The following is a 6,934-nucleotide window of genomic DNA, read 5'->3' as shown; positions in this document are numbered from 1 at the left end:
ATTAGATTGGAGGGAGGAAGGCAAGACGCAGTTAATGTCCATGTTGTGTTGTTATATGTACTTCATTTGAGAGTGGGAAACCAAGACAGGAAGTGGGAACTAACCATCGGGCAGTCTGTACTTTTACAAACTAATTGCTGTGTGGGTGGTCGGACTAGATCACACTGTCTTACTCTTGCTACACGTGAATTTCAGACGCAGTCTTGTAATGAAGCTTTACATCATCTGTAAAAGGTAGATAATCACAGTGTAATAGATGATAATTTGAGTAAAATGTGGTTAAGTCTAAATGAGCATTCCTTTCAATTACCAGATGTACAACATAATTACAAAATAAGTCCAATATATAGCATGCAAAAAAAAAGAAGAAGAAAAACAACACACGCCAAACAAACAGTGCTCTGTGAGATGACTAAATGCGTGTGAGTGAGGGAAGAGTATAGCTCTATGTCAAGAGAGAAGAGTGCTCCTACATCAGTGTCCATTATGGATTCCAAAATGGACCATTTATCATGATGTGCGCTAAGAGCAGGAAGAGGGCTATCAAAGTCACCACGATCCGTCTTCCCCGCTGCCAAAGAGCTGACACAGCAACTGCTTAAAGAGGAAAACCACTCAATTAAAAAAATTCATATGCTATTCCAGCCATGCCTGATAGAATTCAGTACATATTTGTTAAAACGGCCTATTCTCCTCTGAATACATTAAACAAACAGAGAGATAAATAAACCTCCTCCAATGAATTTAAAGTAGAACTAGAAAATATATGGACTTTATAATTCTCACTGGGTACTTTTACAGGCACCTTAAACACCAAATGTGATATTTTTAAAGGGTTACACTTACATTATCTTGCGGAACATGTTTCTCCTATTTCCAGAAATTTTTGTAAACGCTGGCTGTAGGAAGTGAAAAAAAAGAACGTACAGAGATGCAATGATGTCCACCCATGTTATTTCTTTGTTCATGAGAATATAAAACTATCTTTATTACAGTAATGAAAATAGATGTCATTAATTATAGGTAGTAAAGAGTAGATTTATGTACAAGATGCTACAAAATCAGATATTTATTATTGATCATATGGACAATATGTGATGAGCATGATGAAGAAAGAGAAATGTGGGTAAAAGGTAAGAACATGCAAGACAATAATTACATAAAAAAGTTAAAATGACTTTCCTATTTTGGTGTGGTTGGCCTCTTCAAGTTGAGGTACAAAATTCTAAGAACAAAATATAAAGTGGACAACATGTATTGAATACATATGGAATTATGTCTATTAAACAGTGGCATGCCTGGTGATGTTTTTAAACTCTGAGTGAAACTTCTATGCTTCCTCTCTGAAAATATAGGTTCAGCGTTTATGGTTCATTTGCAGGTACTTTTCCTACAGTCAAATGTGACTTAATTGGGTAATGCCAATATTTACAGCCATTTAAAATTAAAGGGATCATGTTTTCTTTAATTGTAGTCATGAATATATCATGGCTTCTGAATTAGTTATGGTCAGCAGTGGCGAATATTTAATTTATTGGAACGTGATTTGCTGACGGCATCTGATTTTCTTATCCCTGTTTTTTTTTTTTTTTTTTTTTTTCCAAAGTCCCTTGATTGTTGGCAGCTTCTATGACATTTAACTTTTGAGGGGGTAGTAGAGCCTTTGTTAGTAAATCCATTAATATATAAATGATGAAACCTTTACCTGCTCCCAGTTGCTTTGGCTTTCATGTTGTTGTTGTGTTGTTGTTTGGATCGTAATCAGGTATTAATGCCATTCTGTCTGAACTCAAAGATGGCAGGCTGCCTGGTAATTCATATGCTTGTTCTCTGATGGCATCTGTCGAAGTGTGCTCTCTGCATATTGGTACATACCCTATGGGAAATTTCAATCCAGCCCCAGACTGAGTGGGATGTAAGCAATTTCTTAACTGGGACACTTGCGCAAAAACAGAAAGAACAGAGAGGGAAAGATACAGGGAAAAAGAGGAAGAGAGCGAGAGGGAGGGAGGGAAGGAGGGAGGGAGGGAGAAAATAAGTTTGAGGCCAATTCTACTGTGACAAGCAGTGACAGAGTGAAGAGGGCTCAGTATACTGCCTGGCTTTATTAATTCGGGACATATGGTTCACACAAACAAAAAAGTTGAGGGAAAAATTAAATGTGAACCACGATGGTGGAATTTTCCTAATAGCCTGATTAGTGCCAGCGCTTGACTTCATCTGAAATTAATCAATATAATATTAACAGACTACTTTAATTAGAAGGAGGGAAACTTTGTCGAAGCAGTGATGATGATATCTGATGAGAAGAACCTGTGGAGAAGCCTGTGTTCTGGAGAAAAATGCAGTTGTAAAGTTCCCGGAACTTTCCTCACTACGGCCTCAAGAGATCTGGAGGTGTGTGCTTAAATGTAACTGACAGATAAGGCTGTTATTGTCCAAGTTCACTGGTATAAATCTACAGGAACAGCTAATCTGGGGCCTTTGGAGCTCTAAGATGATTATCGTTGGAACTGTGTTTTCCTCAAGACCATATGTTATAAAACATAAAACATAAACATAAAACATAAAACATAAAACATAACGGTGGTTTGCAGTTATTAGTTTCCCTGTATTTTTAGAGATCTGTTTTGCTTAGTTACATAGTTACTCAGATTCACAGTTTTTTTCACTACTGTGAAAAAAGAAGCTATAATTGATACTGAAGCCATACATCAGAAATTATCCATAGCACATCAACAGTATAATATTCAGTACATTAAGTGAATTTGGATTGCTGCAATCTTTTCCTTTATTTTTCTATGGATGTCAACTCATCTCTGCCTCGTATCAGAGATCAGTGTTGAGACAACGCCTTTACAATTCCCAAACTCAACCGCTTCCAGAGGATGACTCAGTCTTACCGGCATCAGCACACAGAAGTGAACTCAGTGAGGAATTGAGGCTGTGCATAAATGAGGGGCGTGTGAATACAAGGCATACAAGGAACATTTGCACATTTGAACTGGTGGTTTTGCATGAAACACAGACAGAGGAGTAAAAATTAAAGTTTGGGCCACTGATGAGCTGCTGGAGGTTGCTCACCAAATATTAATTGACTCATTTAAAAGTGCAAGATAGCAGTTTTGCTTATAATGGTTATAGGGATACAATGCCATCTAGAGTGTCTGGAGTCTCTTTTGAGCTGCAGTAACATTATTCGTAGGAGAGAGGATTGTCCAGGAGTTTGTACTAAAAGGTAAACACACTGTGATTCACTTGGATCTCAGCTGCGGTGAACGGAAATAGTGTATGTTTAGAGTATGTGATAATAGTGTGTGATATCAGTACATTATAGCTGATATCAGTTGGACAGCCCACGCCAAGCCACAGTTATTTTTTATTAGTCCCACATCCACTAGCTATATCGCCAGCTGTACCATGTCGACCATGCATCAAATTTTGGAAATCAACCTTTTGCACTGCTGATTAATGTTCACATGTACTGAACTCAAAGTACAGGCCCATTGTATGTTAAAAAATGAATGTTAACATGTAACGTTTTACATATACATACATTTAGTGCTTTGATAGAAAAAAACATTCCTTCAAGCTGGATAGAGCTCTTGTAAAAAGTTTTACATGAACATGAATCCTAGAAGAACCAGTATAGAATATACAGGAGAGTGAGCTATAGTGCTCTTGTTAAAGGATTACTGTTGCATTTTGGGAAATATGCTTCCTTATTGTTTTACCGTAAAGTAGATAAGGATGTTGATATAAGTGTCAAGATACACGAACACTAGAAACAGGAGGAAACTCGACCTGTCAAAGTTGTCTTCTGAGTTGTCATACCTGTTGCCACGTTGTATGTTGTGCATGTGAATTCAACATGTGGACATACAAATCACTACAGTGTGGTGTAATAAGCACTTTACTCATTGGAGACGTGACTGTCCAGTAGCAGCTGGGCCTAGTGACTGCACAGTGACTTTTAGATAATCAAATCCAGACAAAGCATTTGTGACTAGTTTGATAGCAAACAAGACACAACAATGGATGGCGTAGTTTTTCCTGTTTTGGTGGAGGGCAGCAGCTGTTAGCAATCTCTAACTAAGGCAGGGAAATGAAACTGGTTTTGGTCTTAATTCTTTTAATATTACCATGTTAATGTGCAATTGGCAATAATGAGGGATGAAAATGATGTTTATGTTAGTTTTGTAGTAGCTAACATCATTTACAGCTAACAACCGCAGCAATGTTGCTAATGTAGAAGTAACATAAGTGGCTAAATAACACTGGAAAGAATACAGTTCATTGAAGTGCTGAGAGTTTGTTATATTCTACAGCAGCTACATGATGGTATAAATGAATAACTGCAAAGTGAGAAGCTGCTGTCCAGCAGGACAATTACTGGAAAACCATTTTCACTAGGCAAAATGCTATTGCTATGCGATTCATTCTGAAAATTGTTGCCATAACATACACTGCTTGTAGTGTTCATATGCTTAACACAGGGCTCTGAGATGACAGGGTAACTGATTGTTGGGTCAGTTACAGCCTAGACACATTCCTGCTCACAATCTGGCTCTTGTCAGACAGACCCTAAAAGTGCTGATAAACTCAAGAGTCTTAGCCCATCACACTTTGCTTTCCCCTATCAGAAAGCCCATGAAAGCATTATCAAAATGTCTGGAACATAATTATAACTCCATGTCTGTCAGACCAGCAAACAGGTTCGTTTTGAAGAGTAGAAATGGGCCATTACACATTTTGTGCTTTGGTTATTTTTTTTTTTTCATACATGTCTTTGTATATATTCTGTATACACTTCTATTTAGTGTCAAATTGTTGTGTTAAAAGGCTCCCCAAAATACAAACTGCCACTGAGACTGTGATCAACACTTTGCAGTCTTTACGTCATGTAGGCTTCATTTGAAAAACATCTGTGGACAATTTGAAAGTGCTGTGCTACTTGTAAATACAGCTGTGAAGAGCAAGTGGCCAAAACTGAAGGTAAAAGACCTGAGTCAAGAGAGATTGATAGATTTTCCTTGTTGAACTTCCAGATGTTGCTCAGTTCAAACTCGTTTCCTGATAAAGAACTGATATCAGACGACAATTTACTGCAGCCGTCTGTTTGGTAAACACTGAGCCTGAGAGATTCACTGAATGTTTATTTCTTTCTTAATCACTGTCCAGTAAAGCTACGTACATGCACAATGTGACGTTGGTCTGTCAAGAGTTGACTCTCCCGTCACCACCAACCCTCTGCATGCTTTGCCCCTAATCTGTTCCCAACTGTCCATCACACCAGCACCAAGCCCTTGCCTTGCCCCCCCCCCCAACACTTAATCCCTCCACTTATTTCCCTTGATTGCTAGCAATGTTGTTTTCTGTTTTGATGCAGGGCAATTGGCCCATTTGTATTCATCTGTCAGGCTGCCTTATGGAAAAAGAGGAATTCTTCATATGAATTCTTCACATTTGAACAGGGATTTATCAAGGTTAAAACTTATAAGGTAGAGCCAACATTGCTGTGGTTTATCATGTCAATATGCTTTGAGCTGAATTCTTGCCATATAAAGGCTGCTTAAATCGGTGAAATATAGCGATGAGCTAAAAGTAACTGCAATAACTGAAATACTGGCACTATGGTCCTGCCACACACAAGGGTACTCAAGGTTCTTATTTTTGTCATGTGATGAGTTAACACAATTAAGGTCACGCAAACAAAGTCTATTTTAGACCACATGGACATACATACATACGTACATGTATGGGTTGCACCTGTCAGACAATGCATTCACTGTTGAAGTTATATATTTGTAAGCTTAGTGGCAAAGAGGGCCATTAAAAGAATTTATTGTTTCAGTTTTTTTCTCCTCACATGACAATATCTACATCTACATCTACATCTGCAGTGTATCCAAGGGAATCAGGCCGGCATTAATAATGTTTTGTGAGGTCACAGCAGCAGTGTGCAGACCCGAGCCCGAAACTCAGTGTGCAGTTTAATACACCAATGTCAAAAATAGGGACCAGACTAAAACATGACTTTCATGACAATGGCAGCAGCAACTCTCTCTTAAATTCAGCGCCTGTTCTCTCATGATTTTGTGCCACCTGTCCGCCTTGTACCAGAAACAGGTACAACAGCTGGAAGTCAAGCTAGCTTTCAGAGACAATACATGCTGCTGCCACAACTTGGCAGTAAATTACATGATGAATGCAAACATATTTTTTAGCTTTAACTGGGTAATCACTGCTTGCCCTGATTGAGGGCCACAGAGTCACAGTGACATTGACCTTTGACCTTTGCCAACCAAAATCTAATCAGTTTACCCTTAAGTCCAAATGAACATTTGTGCCAAAGTTGGGGGGATTCCCTTGATTGAGAGTTCCCAAGACATTGCGTTCACAAGGCCAAAACCATGTTTAGTGAAGTCACCATGACCTTGACCTTTGACAGCCAAACTCTAATCAGTTACTGAGCTATCACGTTCACAAAAATGGGACGGACGGACGGACTCTGTGTCTTTGTGCCAGTGAATTCCACTGTTGTCCAAAAACATTTAATAGTACATCGTGAGTGAAATGTTCCTTCTTTACGAGAACATGAGCACTGTAGTTTATTTTGACTCAATCCCCCACACACCGTCCTGCTAGTGTAAATACTCAGAAAGGCACAGTGTGTATTAATCAATGGCTGAAAATAGTCCCCACCAATTTTATTATTTACTGTTGATCAGTAACACTGGTAAAAAACAATAGAGCCATTATTTAGCCTTTTTATTACACACTTTTAAAGACCTTGTTCCACCAAAACCAATGGGCTTCAGTGTTTCGGAAAGGATTGAGGAATTACAAAGGACTGCCAGACGGAGGAAAATGTGATTAGTTTTGTTCTTTTAATGGGATTTGTTGAAAACAAGAAAAATATAGCGAATTGCCG

Source organism: Seriola aureovittata, chromosome 3 (genome assembly GCF_021018895.1).
Source record: "Seriola aureovittata isolate HTS-2021-v1 ecotype China chromosome 3, ASM2101889v1, whole genome shotgun sequence".
NCBI classification, from domain to species: domain Eukaryota; kingdom Metazoa; phylum Chordata; class Actinopteri; order Carangiformes; family Carangidae; genus Seriola; species Seriola aureovittata.
The sequence above is the reverse complement of the archived record's forward strand: the minus strand, read 5'-3'. Positions refer to the sequence as shown.